Genomic DNA, 20,518 nt, shown 5'->3' on the forward strand with positions numbered 1-20,518 from the left:
CAAATTTCAGGATTGTTCTATTTCTATGGAAAATGCCATTGGAATTTTGATACCAAATGCATTCAAACTATAGATAGCTTTGGGTGGTATGGACATTTTAACAATTATTAATGTTTCCTATCCATGAGCAACAGAATATCTTTTATTTATGTCTTCAGTTTCTTTTATCAATGTCTTACAGTTTTGAGTGTGTAGTTTCTTCACCTGCTTCTTTAAATTATTCCTAGATATTTTATTCTTATATAACTGTGAATGGGATATTCTCTTAATATCTCCTTATGATAGTTCATTATGACTATAATGGGGTATTGTATATAGAAATACATGGATTTTGTATCTGGTAATTTTATTTTATTTGTTAATTAGTTCTAACAGTTTTTGGTGAAGTCTTTAGGGGTTTTTTTTACATAAGATGTCCTATCATTTACAAATAGAGACTGTTTTACTTATTCCTTTCCAATTTGGATTATTTTTATTTCTTTTTCTGGCCTAATGCTTTGGCTAAGACTTTCAATACTCTGTTGAATAAAAGAGGTGAGAGTGGGCAGCCCTGTTTGGTTCTTGATCTTTGAAGAAATTTTTTCAGCTTTTTATCATTGAGAATGATGTTAGCTGTCAACTCATCATACATGTAAGACTTTTCTTATATTGAGGTACATTCATTCCTCTTATACCTACTTTGTTGAGAGGTTGTTTTTTTTTTTTTTTTTTTAAAGATTTTATTTATGTATTTGACAGAGAGAGAGAGCACAAGCAGGGGGAGTGGGAGAGGGAGAATTAGGCTCTCCCTGACCAGGGAGCCTGATGCAGGGCTCAATCCCAGGACCCTGGGATCATCACCTGAGCCAAAGGCAGATGTTTAACCTAGCAAGCTACCCAGGTGCCCTGTTGAGACTTTTTTTTTTTTTTAATCATAAATCGATGTTGAATTTTATCAGATGCTTTTTTCTGTTCTATTAAGATATTATTTTTATCCTTCATTTTGTTAATGTGATGTATTACATTGATTCCTTTGTGGATGTTGAATGATCCTTGTGTCTCTGGAATAAGTCCCATTTGATTACGATATATGATCCTTTTAATGTACTGTTGAATTTGCTTTGCTATTTATTTTATTTTAAAATTTTTCTATTGTGATTTAATTTTGGTGATTACATTTAGCATTGTAACATAGTTAGAAAATACTAGAGAAACCTCAAATATCAATATTTTATATAACAATTGTATAGTTATCAAAATTGATAAATATTGATACATAAATGGTACAATACACACTTTTCCCCAATTTTATCAGCTTTTCCACTAAATGTTAATTTTATGTTTTAGGATCCAAAATAAGGTCCTACGTTGCATTTTGTCATCATATGTAGTGATTTCCATTACTGTGAGAAGCCTTCAGTCTCTTCCTATCTTCTTTAACTTCAGCATTTTTAAACAATGTCAGTCAGTTATTTTGTAGGAAAGTTTGTATGATAGACAATGCTACAGGATTTCACAAATTCATGGAGTTATATTTCCACTATAACTCATTATACCCAAAATATTATCACTCAAAAAATTCCATTTTTCCTTTGTAGGTTACCATTTCCTGGTTTGCTATCATTTTGTTGAAGGATTTTGCATTTGTGGTCACCAGGAATATTGGCCTGTAATTTTCTTTTATAATAGTATCCTAGTCTGGTTTTGGTGTCAGGGTAATGCTGGCCTGGTAAAAAGAGTTTGAAAGTGTTTCCTCTTCTATTTTTTTTTTTTTTTTTAAGAGTTTAAGAAGAATTGGTGTTCTGTTAGTGTTTGGTAGAATTCAACAGTGAAACCACCTGGTCCTGGATTTGTATTTTAAGGAAGTTTTCAATTACCAATTCAGTCTCCTTACTAGTTATTGGTCTGTTCAGATTTTCTATTCAAAGTTAGGTCTTGGTAGACTGCATGTTTCTAGGAATTTATTTCTTCTAGGTTGTCTGACTTGGCATATAATAGTTTATTTGTAGTTTTTCATGATCCTTTTGTATTTCTGTGGTATCATTTCTAATGTCTTCTCTTTCATTTCTGATTTTCTTTGAGTCTTCTCCTTTTTTATAATGAGTCCAACTAAAAGTTTGTTATCTTGTTTATTTCTGAAAAAAAATGCCTCTTAGTTTCAGTGATCTGTTATCATCTATTTAGTCTCTGTCATTTATTTTCACTCCAATTTTTATTATTTTTGTCTTTTAAAAACAATTGGTCTTAGTTCTAATTTATTAGTTCTTTGATGTATAAAGTTGGATTGGTTATGTGAAATCTTTCTTTTTTCTTAATGTATGCATTTTTCACTATAAAATTCCCTTTTAAATTGCATTTAATTACATCCCTAATTAAAATTGCATTTGCTACATCTCATAAATGTTGGTGTTCTTCCATTTTCTTTTGTCTTGATATTTTTTTCTCTTTTGATTTCTTTGCTGACCCATTGGTTGTTCATGTTTAATCCCCATATAATTTTGAATTTTCCAGTTTTCTTCTTGCAATTTCTAGTTTCATACCATTGTGGTTGGAGATGTTTGATATCATTTCATTCTTCTTTAATTTATTATGCCTTGTTTTGTGGCCTAACATATTCTGTTATCCTGGAGAATGTTCCATGAGCCCATGAGAAGAATGTATATGGGATATTCTGTAAATGTCTAAGGACTACTGAGTCTATCATGTCATTTAAGTCCAGTGTTTCTTTATTGATTTTCTGTCTGGCCAATCTATCCATTGATGAAAATAGGGTATTGAAGTCCTCCAGTATTACTGGATTGCTGTCTTTTTCTCCCTTTACATCAGTTAATATTTGCCTTATATATTTAGGTGCTCTTATGTTGGGTGCATTTTTTTTAAAGATTTTATTTATTTATTTGACAGAGAGAGAGATCACAAGTTGGCAGAGAGAGAGAGGAAGTAGGATCCCCACTGAGCAGAGAGCCTGATGCAGGCCTCGATCCCAGGACTCTGGGATCATGACCTGAGTCGAAGGCAGAGGCTTTAACCTACTGAGCCACCCAGGTGCGCTGGGTGCATTTTTTAAAATATTTTTTTAAATTTGTCAGAGAGAGAGACAGAGTACAGGAGCAGAGAAGAGAGGCAGAAGCAGAGGGAGACAGACTCCCTGCTCAGCAGGGAGCCCGACATGGGACTTGATCCCAGTACCCTAGGATCATGCCCTGAGCCCAAAGGCATAAATTTTTATAAATGTTACATCCTCTTATTAATTTCACCCTTTTATCATTATATAAAAATCTTTTTTGTTTCTTATTACAGTCTTTGTCTCAAGGTACCATTTGTCTGATGTAAATATAGCTACTTCAGCTTTCTTTTGGTATCTGCTTGCATAAAATATCTTTTTCCTTCCCATCACTTTCATTTTCTTTGAGTTTCTTCTAGGCCACATATAGTTAGGTCCTTTTTTTTTTTTTTTTTTTTTTTTTTAACCATTTAGCTATTCTGTGTCTTTTGATTATAGAATTTAGTCCATTTACATTTAAAGTAATTATCAATAGGTATGTACTTATCACTATTTTGTTCATTGTTTTCTGGCTGTTTTATAATTCCTTTGTTTCAGTCTCCTGCCCCTGTGCTGGGCTCCAGGGGAATAGTCAAGGTAAGTAAGCTATAGTCTGTTAAAAAATTTTTTCTTAGTTCTCTTCCAGTATGTCACTGTGCTTGGGTTTATGGCAAGACGGTATGTCATTGTATTGGGGTTTATGGTGAGGTTGTGTCTGCCTCTCCTACCCACTTTGATGCAGGTTTTTTCTCATTCATCTGATGTGTAGGAGTCTTTCAGTTAGATTTTGGATTTCTTTCAAAGGGAATTGTTCCATATGTAGATGTAGATACACTGTGTCCATAGGAGGAGGTGAGTTCAGGATCCTTGTATGTGCAATCTTGAATCAGAACTTGTACTGTTGAATTTTGAGAGCCCTTCATATATTCTAGATACTAGTCATCTGTTGGATATGTGGTTTGAAAATATTTTCTCCAAATCTCTTAGCCATCTCCTCAATCTTTTTACATGGTCTTCTACAAAACCAAAGTTTTTAATTTTGATGAAGTCCCAGTTAATGAATTCTTCCTTTCATGGATCATGTTTTAGTCCTAAATCTAAGATTTCTTCACCTAAATCAAAATCCCAAATATTTCTCACACTTTATTTATTTATTTTTCTTTTTTTTCCTCCCATTAAAAAAAATTTCTATTGCTTTACATTTTACATTTAGGTGTGTAATCTCTTTTAATTTTTGTATATGGTATGAAGTTTAGGTTAAGTGTTTTTTTGTTTGTTTGTTGTTTGTTTGTTTGTTTTTTGGTTTGTTTTCCTATGAGGGTACAATTGCCCCAGCACAGTTTTTTGAAAGGTAGATTTATTCTTTAAAGTTTATTCTGACTGTTGTGTGCAGAATGGATTATAGTCAGGGGTCTGTATAGGAATGGAGTGATCAATTAAGAAATTTTTCATTTACTTAAGAGATAATGGTGAATTAGAACAGCATGATGGAAGTAAAGGTAAGTGAAAATAGATTCAGAGTATTTGGAGCTATAGAGTGAATAGCACTTGCTGATGGAATGGGAGAAGAAATAGAGAAAAATTAAAAATGACTAAGTACCATGAAAAACTGGATATTTGGTGGTTATAATATTAGAAGAGACTGAAGGAAGAAGAAAGAATGGTCTGTTTTGCTCATGTTCTGTTTAAAATACCAATTTGATAGCTGAGTGAGAATCTCTAATAAGAGTGTTGGAATGGGGGGGCGTCTGGGTGGCTCAGTGGGTTGGGGCCTCTGCCTTCAGCTCAGGTCATGATCCCAGGGTCCTGGGATCGAGCCCCACATCGGGGGGGGGGTCTCTGCTCAGCAGGGAGCCTGCTTCGTCCTCTCCCTCTCTGCCTGCCTCTCTGCCTGCTTGTGATCTCTCTCTCTGTCAAATAAATTAAAAAAAAAATGTTGGAATAATGATCTTAGAAGTCAAGGGCAAGAATAGGGCTAAAAATACACACATTTGAAGAGTCATCAGCATGGATGTTATTGTTTAGGAAGAAAGTCTAAACAATGAAAAATTTGCATCATTGTCATGGATTGAGAAATTAAATCTCCTATAAAATTCACTATAGAGCTCCTAAAAGTAATTAGGTTGGCATAACTACTAACCTAACTTAGAAAATCTCCAATTCTATGTATTTATACTGGGCATTAATCTTTGAATAAATATTTTTAATATATTTTATTGAATACCCTTATATTTCTTATATTTTTATATTATACCCTTATATTATATTATATTATATTATACCCTCATATACCCATATATTATATTATATTTTTAATATATTTTGTTGAATACCCTTAATGATTTAAATGAAATGATAGCTCTTTGGGAGTTAAAATCTTATATGTGCTTCATTGCACCTACAAAATCAGAATCCAGTAACGTAAAAGGATTTAGCCTGTCTTGAGTGATAGTTTATCTTTTAAAGATAGCCTCCATAAAATAAACAATATACTGACATAGATTACCATTGTCCAAACATTATAAATTTTCAACCTTAACAACTGATTGTAAGTAAAGGCGACCTTCACAATTACAATTGATCTTTACTTTTTATGTGAATCAAAGGAATCTTGAGTGACTGGATTAGTTCTGGATGTAATAAAAATACTTGCGGCTGTTTTTCAGTGGATCAAAGTTTGTCTCTAGGAATTCTTAGAGATATTGGTGGATTCCTTTAAGCTGAAAGAAAAGTTTGTTCAAGAATGACTGAGGAATTGAAAATGGGGTAGGAAAATTTACCTAAAGATACTGGCAGAACTACACAGAGAACTCTATAATGAGCTCCAAATTACTTAAAAAACAAATATGCAAAAGATGAGAGTATTTTAAGAATAGATTTGTATAAATCTATTCTAGATCTATATAATCTGCTTGTATAAATATTAAGTCAAGAACTGAGTCATGTGGAAAATACTTATAAAACTAAACAGGCTCTTTAATTTCTCTAAAAACCTAAATCTCTGTTTTGGCTAGCTGCTTACATGTTAAATGATGATGGAGAGAGATTTGCAAAATAAAATAGAAAATTTGGAGACTGGGGAGATTTAGATTTGATATTTAGTGATTTACTTACTGGCTTTATAGCCCTCAGATAGTTACTTATATATATCTGAATCAATGTCTCTGTAAACTTAGTGATTATATATATTCCCACATGACTCCAGTAAATAGCAAATGAAATTAAATAAATCAAAGGTACAATATTGCAGTAGGTATGTTTTAAAATATCATATATCTCTTTAATTTCTGTTGTACGTCTGCCTGCTCTCCCAAAAGAAATAATCTCTATTGTAGAAGAGTAATTAACATTAGGAATAAGGCCTCAGGCATATATGAGGGTGGAGATTGTTTTAATGGATTAATGACTCTATTTGACATGGACTGTCTCTCAAAACTACTGAAATAATTCCTAGATTACAGTGCCAAACCCTTGAAGGGTAATCATTGACTCATCATGGATAATGTGGGAGCACTGGAAGACCAGAGATAGTAAATGTAGTTTTGATTTCCAAAGATTGAAAGAATAATAATGGATGGATAATGGCACAAAGAGTAGGTGTATCCTATTCTAAGTTACAAAATAATTTCAAGTTACATAGAATTCCTTTGACAATAGTATTAGCGTAGCTACAGTGAAACATGACTAAGGTACATATATTTATATTTTTTAAAGACACCTAAACCTCCATATGGTACTTTCTTCTTATTAGATGGAAATTTTGCCTCCCAGTAATGACATTTGCTTAGGACTATTAAACTGGATGAGGTAAAACCTCAGCTTATGATAGCATCCCATGTGCTAGCCTAGTTTTGTGAATATTCAAATATGAAATCTGGTCAGGAGTAGAGAACACATGATGACTCACCGGGGGCAGGGTGGGGGGCACAGGGGATGTTGGATATTTGCCCATCTCTTCTTTTACTTTTTATAGTCCACAGGAGACATTACTGGCATAAACAAATAGTGTTGATCCACATGAAAAGTTCTCCATGAGATGGCCTTCAACCCTAGCCTTATTTGTACAGCACTCAAATCAACTGACCTCAAAATTATATGCACCTCTACATATAACCCATATGATTTACAGTGTTTTCCTGTACACAACTAAAGGAGACACCATGACTGATAACAAGTCAGTGCTTAGGAGCCACAGACTTTGTAGCCAGATAGGAGCCACAGAATTTGTAGCCAAATCCAGGATTTGAATCCCTTCTACCATTTACTAGCTATGTGATCTATGCAAATTACTTCACCTCTGCTGCTTTAATTTCCCATCAGCAAAATGCAGACAATAATAGTACCTACTTCATGAAGTGACTGTGAGCAGTAAATGAGCGAAAATTTGTAGAAGAAATTTGTAGAAGACTTAAAACCACATATGACATGTGGTCACCTCCTAATAAATGTTTGCACATACTTAAATTAAGCTGTTGTTTAAATTTTATCTTTAAATTGAGACCGCTAACTGACATAAAGATGGCCTTTGGAAGAAAAATAATCATTTCTAATTAGGAATAAGAATATAAAATATAATGTGACTCAGTCCTTAGAATAGCATAAGAATGCCATACACCTACCATATTTATTTAAATCTATAAATGTTAAAAAGATAACATGCTTCTAGTAGTTATAATATGAAAACCTTGTAAGAACCACAGCATATGACCTTGTTTTAATTAAAAATATAGTGTAAATAGCTCTCATTGATAGAAAATGTTATATAGATTTCACTAAGATCATCAAGTGTCATTTGTCTTCTCTGGCACATTCTCATAATGACAATATTTAAAACACATTTGCCTAGCACTTTTAACTTTGCAGAGAATTAACCAACCTCTCACTTTATCTTCACAATGGCTCTGGGTCGCAGAGAAAACAAGATATTATTACTTATCTTTCACAGATAAGAAAATTGAGGCCTGAAGAAGTTAAGTTATCTGCTTGCCTCAGGTCCCATTTTATCAGTTTATGGCCCAGATTCCCTTAAAAAAAATGCCTAAATCACCGTCACTTTTGAAATTGAAATTGAATTGAAAATCTCCGTCACTTTTAGTCTTTGCATTCCTTTGAAACCAAAACAGGAGGCAGTACTTCTTTCATGATGGAGAAACTGTTTACAGTTACACAAAGTAGACACTGCACAATTCCTAGGGACTGACATCTCCATAATGATATATGTAATGGTACTCACTGGATTTGTACAGTGCCCAACCTGTATGACCACATGAGAGCAACTGGTTTCACTGATCCAAAAGCCTGAGTCAGAAGCAGCAGGCAAGAGTTGAATTGACATTCTGGTTTCAATTTTCATTGTGTGGTTTCACAGAAAAGGAAGAAAAAATAAATAAAATCAAACAAAAGTAACTTTAAGAGAAAATCTGTCACTCAGGTTGAATTTTTCTCTTACTTGAAATTCACCCTATCTGTATTCAATTGAATAGAATGACATTTGATTGAACTGACTGGGGGAAAAAAAGTGACAAGATATATCCGATTCGGGCTTTCAAATTCGGTTTATTGTTTAGTGCAGCAACCCCTGAAATTAAATGAACACATATAGGAGATTCATCATAAGCTATCTGCGGAATCCTGTTATAGGAAGACGGTGCTATCACAAAGTCTTCCCATAGTTAAACTCCCAGGATGGACTCATTCTGCAAAATACCACACTACATTGAAGTAAGTGTGAAAGTTTTCTTTTTTTTTTCTTTTTCTACTTAAATAAGAAATCTTGTAATTGGATTTCAAAATGCTCCTTGTGAAGTAATTATCTATAATCCATTCTCAAGTATTCTTTTTCAGTAAACCTGTAAGAGATGCTAAGCGATATCCCATACTTTCCCTTTCACAACTGCCACAAGGTTGTCGACCAAACTGGTTCTGATAACGAGTTTTTTGAAAGAAAAGAGGGGCTGTTTTAACTTTTTTAAAACTAAATAGGAATCATAAGACAAGAAGGGGGCCTACTGTTAAGCCAGAGGTGAAATGAGGAAGGGTCCAATAAGTTTCACATAATATCATGAGGAGTGCTACCAGAAATAATTAAGGCAATAAAAATATTTAAGCTGCATTAGTGTTTAGAGATGCTGGCAATATGCATCATTAGGTCATTATTGAACAATATAAAATTTTAGAAATCCTAAAATCATCTTGATGAAAGCTTAGCATAAAAGAAATTCACAAAAAGAGCACGGTAGGTGAAAATAAACGGTGACCAGTGTTGGTGAAAATTTTAGTAAAACATTTGAAATGACTGACAATGAAATAGCAACAGATTGTATACTCTAGAGCAAATAACTCTTAAATTGTAATTTGAGTATGTTTCTTAATGCCTTCAAACTAAAAAAAGGAAGTGCTTCCCATGTGAACTCACCAGCGAAGACTGACAACAGTGGCTAGGTAATATCTTTCTGACATTTAGCAGCAGGGAAATCATGAGGAACCATTTAATCCCTCAGATTGTTTAGCTGTGACATTTTTGATGCATAGTACAAGATATCTAACTATCAGCCAGAAAACAAAAAGAATTAACCTGACATTTGCACTGCAAATCACAATCATGCTCCATTTGCCAGAATCTTTCCTAACAGCTGATACTCAGCATTTTGAATAAGAAACAAGTTAGTCAATCAACAAGAAGCAAACTCAGTTATTAGTAAATGGACCTGTGTAGTTACATTAAATCATGCAATGATTGACTTAATAAGCAATGTCTTGACCTCCTGCTGCATCCCAGGCACTGTTACACAGTAAGATGATCAGGAGGAAAAGACTAGGATCACAGGAGTTAGCCAGACAGCGAACAAAGAAACTGTAGCAGAAAGCAATGGGAGCATGCAGAAAAGGCACTTAACATCTGCTTTGGGGGTCAGGGAGGCTTGGTGGACTGACACATTGTAAAGGAAAGCTCGATAGTCTGATATGAAAATAATTTTACCCAAAAAGGATTTGAAAATGGGTTACAGATAATTACCTCACAAGCACTATAGAAAAAAAACCTATCTAAAATATTTTCAATACAAATTATGAAATATTAACAGGGAAAAAAACAAAAAACTAAGATTAAATATTTAATACAACCTACCCTTTACAGATTCCTGAATTAAGTCCTTGTTGAGAATCTAGTTCTAGGAAGACTTTGTTTAAAACTGTTTTACCAACACTAATCTTCTGATGGCATCTCAAAATTTATTCACTTAATTTTATTATGGAAATATTAGTTATCACCAGAATTGGAGAATTTAAACTTACAGATATGAGAAAGAGCTAACTGGAAATAGCTGGGGGGAGATGGAGAAAGTCCAGCTTCAGAGGCAAAATGAGTATTTGTAGGAACAGATGTGTTCGAAGAAGTACATACAAGAACATGGGTGTGACAGGTTTAGTTGTATTTGTATAGGGGAGGGGGATAAGAAGTAGGCAGGAGCCAGATAATGGGATGCCATTTATGTTTGATAGAGTATAGATTTCATATCAGGACAGTGGGGAGCCCTTGAAGAATTTAAAGATGATGTGTATCAAAATCACATTAGGTTGGAAAAGATTACGCCGAGGAGCAAGCAAAGTTGGCATTGAAAGCTAGCATGAAGCCACTAGTGGTGATTGAAAAAATGGCCCCAATACTTCATCCTTTCCTGCATCTAGCCTTGCATTGAGACTTTGCAGCAACCTTCACCAAGTGGTGGAGTCGTCTTCTCCACCCCCAAAATATGAGCTACCTTTATGACTTGATATGGACAATAGAATATAGCCAAAGTGAATATCCCAGTCCTGAGCCTTTCCCTGTCTAACTTTATCATCTCAAAACCTTGCTTTCTTTGCCATGAAAACAGGTCAAACTAAACTGGTAAAAGGTGAGATACCACTTGGAAGTAATCCAGTTACTCCAGCTAAGATAATGGTAGGTTAGGTACATACAGCAAGATACCCCCAAAACATGTGAGAATCCAGACAAACTGAGCACTGTCTGTCTATCCACAGCTCCCAGCAGTAACGAGTGTGAGCCCAGCCAAGATCAACAGAATCTCCCAGCTGACCCACAGACTTGGGAGTGATAATTGAGAGTTATTGTTTTATGCTGTCCAGTTTAGAGTTGTATATTACACAGCAGTGGATAACTGATACGTCACTCTAACAGATTGCCCTTTGATACTTGACAGTGGGACACAATAAAAGTAAACTTCCCTTCCAATTAAGAATCAAAGGTAAACATTTTTTAAAAAAAAGAATGAAAGGTAAACCTTTAATATAGAATACAAACTATTTGTTAGTCTTTTTTCTGGAAAATACTCAGGCATTGCTGAGGTTTCCAATTATTAATACATGCCTATCCCCATCAAAACTTCTAAAATAGACTTCTAAAGTATTGTATCTCTGTGCTCTTCATTTTCCCATTTTGCATTCAGCTGTTTCTCTCTCCAGTGCTGCTATGTAACCTCAGTGCCTCACAGAATCTATCTGCGGATTCTTAAAATAAGTGGTTTCAAATTCTGTTTATTACCCCTCCCAAGGAGGGAAGGGGATATCATTTAAAAAAGAAGGTAAAGCTTACTACATTTGACACTTGAACAATGCAGGCGTTAGAGACACCAACCTCATGTGCAGTCAAAAATCAATATATAACTTTTTTTTTTTTAATTGAAGTATAGTTGGCATATTATTACATTAGGGTCAGGTGAAAAACAGTGATTCAGCGACTGAGCATTATGTTATGTTCACAATTGTAGCTACCATCTGTCACCATGCAACACTGCTGTAACACCATTGACTCTTTCCTTATGCTGTACTTTTCACCCTTGTGACTTAAACATTCTAAAAATGGAAGCCTATACCTCCCACCCCCTCTCCCTTCCGCAGTCACTAGGTTGTCTGTGTTTATGGGTCAGTTTCTGCTTTTGTTTGTTTTCATTTTTTATAATCCAAATGTAAGTGAAATCATATGGCATTTGTCTTTTTCTGTCTGACTTATTTCATATAGCATAATATCCTCTAAGTCATTCATGTTGTTGCAAATGGCAAGATCTTTTTTTTTCTTAACTAACATATAATGTATTATTCAAATGGAAAGGTCTTATTCTTTCTTTTGGCTAAGCAGTATTCCTGTGTGTGTGTGTGTATTTACATATATATTTTTATACCACACCTTCATCCATTCATCTTTCAATGGACACTTAAATTGCTTCCATATCTTAGCCGTTGTAAATAATACTTCAGTAAACACTGGGGGGCATGTATCTTTTCAAATTAGTGTTTCTGTTTCCTTTGGGTAAATAGCCAGTGGCGGAATTGCTGGATAATATGGTAATTCTATTTTTAAGTTTTAAGGAACACCCATACCGTTTTCCTCAGTGGCTGCACTAATTTACATCAAACCAGCAATGTACATAGACTTCTTTACATTCTTGCCAACACTTGTTATTTCTTATTTTTGGGGTACTAGCCATTCCGACTCGTATAAAATAATATTTCATTATTGTTTTGATTTGCATTTCCCTGATGATTAGTGCTGTTGAGCATCTTTTCATGTGTCTGTTGACCATCTGTATGTCAGTTTTGGAAAAATGTCTATTCAGTTCCTCCGCCCATTTTTTAATCAGATTATTGGTGTTTTGGGGTGTTTAGTTATAGAAATTCTTTATATATTTTGGATGTAACTCCTTATCAGATAAATCACTTGAAAATATCTTCTCCCATTAAATTGATTGCCTTTTTCTTTTATTGGTGGTTTCCTTTGCTATGCAAATTATTTTGGTATAGGCCAGTAGTTTGTTTTTGCTTTTGTTTTTCTTGCCTAAGGAGACATATCTAGAAAAATATTGCTAAGGCTGATGTCCAAGAGATTATTGCTTATGTTTTCCTTTTTAAATATTTTATTTATTTATTTATTTGAAAGAGAGAGAGAGAACATGAGTTGCGGGGGAGAGGCAGAGGGAGCAGGAGAAGCAGACTCCCCACTGAGGTTTGATCCCAGGACCTTGAGATCATGACCTGAGCTAAAGACAGACACTTAACCGACTGAGCCAGCCAGGTGCCTGCCTGTGTTTTCTTCTAGGAATTTATGGTTTCAGGTCTCACATTTAGGTCTTAAATCCATTTTGAGTTTATTTTTGCATATGGTATAAGAAAGTACTGCAGTTTTATTCTTTTGCTTGTAGCTGTCGGGTTTTCTCAGCACCATTTTTTGGAGAGATTGTCTTTTCCCCATTGTATATTCTTGCCTCCTTTATCATTTATTAGTTAACCATATAAGCATGGGTTTATTTCTGAATTCTCTATTCTGTTCTATTGATTTATGTATCTGTTTTTGTATGAATACCATACTGTTTTGATTATTGTAGCTTTGTAGTATATCTTAAAATTTGGGATTGTGATGCATCCAGCTTTGTTTTTCTTTCTCAGAATAGCTTTGGCTGTTTGAAGTCTTCTGGTTCCATACAAAGTTTAGTATTATTTGTTCTAGTTCTATGAGAAATGCTGTTATTTTGTTATTTTGATGGAGATTGCTTTGAATCTGTAGATTGCTCTGGGTAGTATGGATATTTTAATAGTATCAATTCATCCAATGCATGAACATGTTAGATCTTTGCATTTATTTGTGTTGCTTTCAGGGTTGTTGTTGGTTTATTTGTTTTTCCCATCAATGTTTTACGGCTTTTAGATATGACTATTGTACCTCCTTGGTTGATTCTTAGGTGTTTTATTTTTTCTGTGCAATTGTAAATGGAATTGCTTCTTGATTTCTTTTTCTGGTACTTTGTTATTAGTGTACAGAAATGCAACAAATTTATGTATATTAATTTTGTATCCTGCAAATTTATGAAATTCATTATTACTTCCAATAGTTTCTTGATAGAGTCTTAAGAGTTTTCTCTGTACAGTATCATGTCATCTCTAAGTAATGACAATTGTACTTTTACCTTACCAATTAGGTAATATAAGATATATAAGATAGAAATATAAGTTGTTTCTTTTTCTTGTCTAATTGCTATGGCTAGGATTTCCAATACTGTATTGAATAAAAGTGGTGAGGGTGGACATTCTTGTCTTGCTCCTGATCTAAGAGGAAAACCTCTCAGGTTTTCACATTGAGTATGATGTTATCTGTGAGTTTGTCATATATGGCCTGTATTATGTTGAGGTAGGTTCCCTCTAAACCCACTTCGTTCAAAGTTTTTATCATGAATGGATGTTGAATTTTTCAGACACTTTTTCTACATCTCTTGAGATAATCATATGATTTTTACCCTGCTTTTTGTTAATGTGGTGTATCACATTGATTTACAAATTTTTTTGACCACATCATTATTTTTAATGTCCAGCTTTTATAATACAAGGGCCAGAACTTTCTTCCCATCTCAAGTTTATAAATTTTCAATTGGCTTTGAGGCCAATAGGGATACTTCTTGTCTAATGTGGTTTCTGGGAAGACTTCATTCAGGTCCTCAATGGTCACCTGATCAAATGGAATTATGTTCCTCATCCTCTCCAGCTTTTTTTCACATTCCTCAATCCTGGCCTTTGAGAGACAAAAACTCAGCACAACTTTTCACATCTTCTTTTTCTTCAACAGCCACCTAAACAGTATATTTATCCTCTGGCACAGGAAACTTCAGGGCATTAAACTTCTCATAGTCATCTACCAAGCCAGTCTTTACCACATTGACCTTGTAGTGAGCCTGGGTGGTTTCTCAGGGAGAGTAGCCAACCTGGAGGTAAGTGTCTCATTCCAGGATTTCGGGGAGTTAGCAATGGCCTCTGGTTTTGGGGTATGATCCCCACAAAAGCTACCCAGTCAGTGGTTTTTAGAGCAAGTTTTCACCCAGCGATCTTGCAATCCTTCATTGACCCTGGCGGCCCAGAGCCCACAGCCTGATTTGCAAATATTCAACCATCTTTGCACTCCCAGAATAAATCCCACTTGATTGTGGTGAAGAGTCTTTTTAATGCATTGCCAAATTTGGTTCGCTAATACTTTGGTGAGGACTTTCACATCATGGTCATCAGGGATATTGGACTGTACTTCTTTCTTTTCTTTTTTCTTTCTTTTTTTTGGTACAGTTTTTTTTTTTAAAGATTTTATTTATTTATTTGACAGACAGAGATCACAAGCAGGCAGAGAGGCAGGCAGAGGGAGAGGAGGAAGCAGGCTCCCTGCTGAGCAGAGAGCCCGATGCGGGGCTCAATCCCAGGACCCTGAGATCATGACCTGAGCCGAAGGCAGAGGCTTAACCCACTGAGCCACCCAGGCGCCCCTAAATTTCAACATTTTGGAATGTATCATGCCACTCTTTTCTGACCTTTAAAGTTCCTCCTGAAAATTCAACTATAATTTTATAGAATTTACCTTGGATATAAGTAGTCACTTCTCCCATTCTACTTATAAATTTCTTTCTTTATCTTTAATCCTTGATATTTCAATTATTATATGTTTTGATGTGGACTTCCTTGGGTGTATCTTGATTGTAACTCTCTGTGCTTCTTGAACCTGGATGTCTGTTTCCTTCCCCAGGTTAAGGAGGTTTTTCAGCTATATTTCTTCAAATACATATTTTTTGCCCCTCTCTCTCTCTCTTCCCCTTCTGTGGGACCCCTATAATACAAATGTTTATTCGCTTGACATTGTATAAGATATCCCTTCACCTATTCTCATTTTTTAAAATTCTATTTTCTTTTTGCTGTTCAGTCTGAATGTTTTTCATTACCCATTCTTGAAGACCACTGGTCTCTCCTTCTTCATTCTCTAATCTACTCTTGATTTCCTCTAGTGTATTTTTCATTTCAGTTACTGCATTTTTCAACTCTTATTGGTTATTATATTCTCTATCTCTTTGTTGAAGTTCTCACTGAGTTTATCTACTCTTCTCTCCAGTTTGGTGAGCATCTCTATGACCATTGCTTTTTTTTTTTTTTTTTTTTTTTTAAGATTTTATTTATTCATTAGAGAGAGAGAGCATGAGCAGGGTAAGGAGCAGAGGGGGATCAGGCTCTCTGCCGATCAGGGAGCCCAATGCAGGGCTTGATCTTAGGACTCTAGGATCATGACCTGAGCCAAAGGCAGATGCCCAACTGACTGAGCCACCCAGGCCCCCTACTATGACCATTACCTTGAACTCTTTAGCAGGCATATTGCTTATCTCTATTTCATTTACTTATTTGTTTGTTTGTTTTTGAGGGTTTGTCTTGTTCTTTCATTTGGAGCATATCCTTCTGTCTCTTCATTTCAATTGACTTTCTTTGCTTGTTTCTATGAATTAGGCAGAAAAGATACTTCTCCTAAACTTGAAGGAATAAACTTGTTATCATCAACATCCCTTATGTAGATTGTGTATGCCTGGTTGCAGACTCGGGGTCCTTAAGCAGTTTGTGCTGGGACCACACTGGTGGGATGGCTGGAGCTGAAGTGGGTGCAGTCTGGGAAGTTCCAGAGCTCTCCATGCAGAGGGCACCCTGGTGATATGGCTGAAACTGGACTGAGTGCAAGCCAGGTGTGTGGGTGGGGAGGGGTGCCCTGGCAGAGTGGCTGGAACTGAGATGGGGCATGGGCCAGGGAGTCCTCAGGTGCTGCACATGGGTGCCCTGGTGGGGCAGCTGGAGCTGAGGTAGGCATGAGCCAGAGATCTTGGAGCACTTTGTGCAGTGGTTGCCCTGGCAAGTTGTTTGGAACCAAAAGGGTGCAGGTCTGGAGTGTTCCAGGATCCTTTGCACCTTTGTCACCTTGGCAAGATACCTGGAGCTTTAGTGAGCACTGCCCATGGGTGTTTGGGTATGCACGACCTTGATGAGATAGATGGCTGGGGCTTGTGTGGGCTAGGGGCCCAGGGCTCACTGAGGTGGTAGGCCACCTCAGTCACTGGATATTGCTCTTGTCCACACTATCATGGTGGAGTAATAATATAAATTCTTGAGCTCACCAGCCCCTCCAACCTGGAGAGAGTTTCAGTAGCTTTCCCCTTCCATTTGGGGACTTCTGGACCTGCATTTTGTATATCATAGTTGCTCTTTTAAAACATGCCTTTCTTCTCCCTGTGCCCCAGGGCCTCTAGGGCTGGTATCTACTAGGGGCCTGGGGCTCACTGAGGCATCAGGACAGTTACAGTGCCTGAACCCTGTCATCAAGGAGCCACACTATCAAGGTGGAGTGGGAATGTAAACCATGGCATTTGCCAGCCCCTCTGACCTGAAGTGAGTTCTAGCAATTACCCTGCCATTGGGCAGGGTTCTGGGGCTCGATCCTTTTTATATTCAAGTTGCCCTTTTAAGTCATGGCCCTTTTTGTGAGCCTGAGGGTTAATGAATCTGCTCACATCCATTGGTACTATCCCTCCCCACTTCAGTTTGCAACATTGGGGGTGGGGATTCTCTGTTACCATGTCTCTGTTTCTCTTCCCATTTTGTACATGGTCCGTCTTCTGTTGTATGGAGGCTGTTCAGTCAGCTTTCAGTTTTTGCTGTATAAATAGGTGTATATTTGATGTGTCCACGGAGGAAGTGAGTTCAGGATCTTCCTATGTTACCAATTTGGACCTGAAGTCTCATGTATAACTTTTGACTCCCCCCAAACTTGACTACTAATAGCTTATTGTTGACCAGCCTTATCAATAACACAAAGAGTCTATAAACACATATTTTATGTTATATATATTATATACTATATTCTTACAATAAAACTAGAGAAAAGTAAATGTTATGAAAAGCATGAGAAAACATATTTGTAGTACTGTATTGTAAAAAATCCACGTGTAAATGGACCCCCATAGTTCACACATATGTTGTTCAGGGTCAACTGTACTTACATTTTATTCACTGCTTCTAACACAATTCTTGGCACACAAGAGCACAAAAATATTTGTTAATCACTGGATCTCTCCTTATTCCTTATCTCTAATTAAACTGCTCTCCACTTTCAAATCTAGTTTCTACCCCATCTAGATTTATAAACATCATTCCCTTTTATTTTACTGGCCCTCTGAGTCTTCTTATAGCCCTTTCATAGACTCCTTCATGGCATGTAAGCTAACACTGTACTATTTGCTACGACAGAGGTTAAAATCCTGGCTGTGCCACTTACTAATACGAGACAGTAGGGAAACTGTTTAACCTCTCCATGCCCCAGTTTTCTTGTTACAGAATAGTAGTAGCAATGATATATATCTCAAATAAGATTAGATTAAGTTATAAAGTTCTTAGAACTTTTGGCACAGAGTAAGGACTCAAGAGATGCTAGCCTTTTAGCCTTGCCTATTTTCATCCAATGATCCCACTATTCATTTACCATTTTTTGTCCAGGCTGCATTACGCTAATGAAAAAGTCACATATCTCTACAGATTAAATTCCTTATATTATGACTTTACTGCTTTTTGAGCTCTGAGTATCTAAAAACACCAAAATTTGCTTCAGATATTTTGTTTGCCTTAATTTTAAACCAAACTCTGTATCTTGTGTACTCAGCAGATAAATCTCCTCTACTTAAAACCTCTACGTGCTGCTACTCCCTCAGCCCAGAGGCCCCCAGGCGTTATTTCCTTTAACCTTGCTTTTAAATTTCTCCCCAGCTTCATCCACTTTTGTTCATTTATCTAACAGCAAAAACGTAGATTGTTCTCACACTAACCCTTCCCTTTGATATTCCCAACCTGTTCCCAATAAATCCCTTCTTTTATCAATTTCTCCTTCTCTACTTCTCCTTTTGCTCAGCTGTCAACCTTTCTGGTCTCTGTCAAAGAAACTGTATTTTCACTTATTCTGCCACTGGTTACTCTTTAACCTTCTTTGCAGCCGCACAATTTCTGAAAAAAGGTGGTTTAAATGCAGTGCCTCTGCATCTTCTCATTCTATTTAGCACAAATACCAGCAGGGCCCCAAAACTTTTTATATCGTATATGATGTGGTTTTATTATTTTCTGTCAACACAGTTTTTACACCAATTTCAGGGTGAACAGAACTGACCTCTTTCACAAATGAAGAACAACCATTTAGGAAATACTATGTAGTACATACCGCACTTTGCGTATATTAACTCATTGAACCTTCACAACAATCCTGTGAGACAACGTGGTTTTACTTTATAAATAAGGATATTATGACTTGGCTAATTTCTCTTATTAATCTATTTATAATCTTGGAGTCATTCACTTTCCCTCAGTAGCCCAGGTATAAGCTGAAACTCACCCATAGGGTTTATCAACCCCCTATGATTGCTCTTTGATTTATGGTCTACCACACTAGTGACACTGTTGTGTGGAAGGTCACCAAAGACCTAAGTGCCAATTGCTTCTTCACTGTTTACCCCATTAGATTTTCTATGGGATTTGGTTCTGTTTCTTCCTTACACATTATGACTTTCTTTCCATATAGATATGGACACCCCTGCTTTCATTTCCTTTTTATTTTCAGTTCTAGGTTCTTAACACACTGCTCCCCCTCCTCCCTCTCCCTTTGCAGCATAAATAAACACACTCTTTTTTCTCCCATATTTTAAAAAAAAGCACTTTTTGGATTCTGCCTCCCCTTCATAAACACTACTGTACTTTGCCTTTACCCCCTCAAAGAGAATTCTGTGTGTGCTATTTCCACTTGCAAATCTCTTATTCATTGTCCAACCCAACGAAAGCTCAATTCTAAAATAAGCCCTTCATTGAAACTGCTCTTTCCAAAATCAACAGTAACCTCTAATTACAAATCCAATAAAACCTGTTCATTTCCTATCTGACATGACCTGAATGTTTCATTGGTACTTTAAACTCAGTAGGCTTGAAAAAATGAACTCATTGTCTCTACCTTCCACTATGCTTGCTCTTCCCCAGGTTTTTCTGTCATATTTAATTGAGCCTCAGTTAGCCCATATTAGTAAGCCCAGGGCCTTCTGGAGTTCTCTTCCATGTTTTCCTCTGATTCATCCAATCATTTCACCCAATTCATCACTTCCACCCTGTGCAAAACCCTTCATTAGTGGTTCCTAATGCTGAATGCTCATTAGAATCACCTAGGGAGCTTTTATTTAAAAAAAAAAAAAAAAACTAGTGGTCTAGGATTAAAGGCTGGGCACATGTAAGAGCATATCAGAGAGTAAGGTCAAGCATGGGTAATTGTTAGGATCCTCAAGTAATTTAAATTGCAGCTGGCATTGATATCTATTGTTTCACATTCTTCTCAGTGTAATAGTCCAAGATCAGGCCTCATTTCCTCTTCCCTGGATTATTTTAGTCCTCTGTTACTTCTCTTCAGGTCCATAATCACATTTTTGCTAAAATCTGTAAAACGCAACTATGGACACGCACTGTCCTGTTCTCCTAACTTCTAGAATAAAGTTCAAAAATAAAGTTCAGTCACTTTGTGTAACAAGATAAATATTTATGACATAGTGCATCCTATTTAGTAACTTGGAATATATTAAAAACATGAAAAAAAATCAGAACAAATATGGAATATTAAGTCTTTTGTGTACCCATTTTCCC

The 20,518-nt window shown here is 36.0% G+C and overlaps 1 pseudogene; it reads right to left on the reverse strand.

Annotated features, from left to right (window-relative positions):
- Positions 1-14,424: 14,424 nt before the first annotated feature.
- LOC116877557 lies at positions 14,425-14,905 on the reverse strand (annotated as a pseudogene).
- Positions 14,906-20,518: the final 5,613 nt, after the last annotated feature.

This window comes from Lontra canadensis, unplaced genomic scaffold (genome assembly GCF_010015895.1).
Source record: "Lontra canadensis isolate GAN:19392208 unplaced genomic scaffold, GSC_riverotter_1.0 scaffold53, whole genome shotgun sequence".
In the NCBI taxonomy this organism is placed as follows: Eukaryota; Metazoa; Chordata; class Mammalia; order Carnivora; family Mustelidae; genus Lontra; species Lontra canadensis.